The following is a 1,138-nucleotide window of genomic DNA, read 5'->3' on the forward strand; positions in this document are numbered from 1 at the left end:
CAACTCCAAAAGCTAATTTTAAATATTTGGAAAAAAAATAAAGTCAGATTCATGAAACTTGGCATTTGTGTGTCGAGTTATAGGTGAGATATATTTCTGAAGTTTTGGTTGAATTGCTTGATAGGTTCGAGTAGCTCCCATACAAGTTTAAAAGCTTATTTTAAATATTTGGAAAAATAATAAAGTCAGATTCATGAAACTTGGTAGTTGTGTGTTCAGTTATAGATCAGATATATTTGCGAAGTTTTAGTGGAATTGATTGGCAGGTTCAGGTACCTGCCATACAACTCAAACAGTTTATTTTAAATATTTTAAAAACTAATGAAGCTATAAATATAAAATTTTGTATACATGTGCTCTAAAAATTTTTGAGGGATAGCTGCACCAGTTGGGGTGGCTGCCATACAACTCCAAAAGCAAATTTTTTATATTCGGAAAAATAATAAAGTCAGATTCATGAAGCTTGGCAGTCATGTGTCCAATTATAGGTCAAATATATTTCTGAAATTTTAGTGGAATTGCTTGTTAGGTCACTTGAGTATCTTTTAACTCCAGAAGCTAATTTTAAATATTTGGAAAAAATATAAAGTCAGATTCGTGAAACTTGGCAGTCATGTGTCCAATTATAGGTCAAATATATTTCTGAAGTTTTAGTGGAATTGCTTGATAGGTCACTTGAGTATCTTTTAACTCCAGAAGCTAATTTTAAATATTTGAAAAAAAAAATAAAGTCAAATTCATGAAACTTGGCATTTGTGTGTCGAGTTATAGGTGAGATATATTTCTGAAGTTTTGGTTGAATTGCTTGATAGGTTCGAGTAGCTCCAATACAAGTTTAAAAGCTTATTTTAAATATTTGGAAAAATAATAAAGTCAGATTCAGTTCAAATATTAAAGTCAGGTTCGAATAATTGCTATACAATAACGAAAGGTGCAGGGTATAATTCAATCGATTTATACCGACGGAAGCGTTTTTATTTGTTATACCCTGCACATCGTGAAGGGTATATTAACTTTGGTATGGAGTTTGTAACTACTTGAGGGAGTCATCTGCGATATCTACATATATACATATTCTTGCTCAGCGTAAAATTCTGCGTCGATTTAGACATGTCCGTCCGTCCGTCCGTCCGATCGC

Source organism: Condylostylus longicornis, unplaced genomic scaffold (genome assembly GCF_029603195.1).
Source record: "Condylostylus longicornis isolate FDR11 unplaced genomic scaffold, ASM2960319v2 ptg000448l, whole genome shotgun sequence".
Taxonomy (NCBI): Eukaryota; Metazoa; Arthropoda; class Insecta; order Diptera; family Dolichopodidae; genus Condylostylus; species Condylostylus longicornis.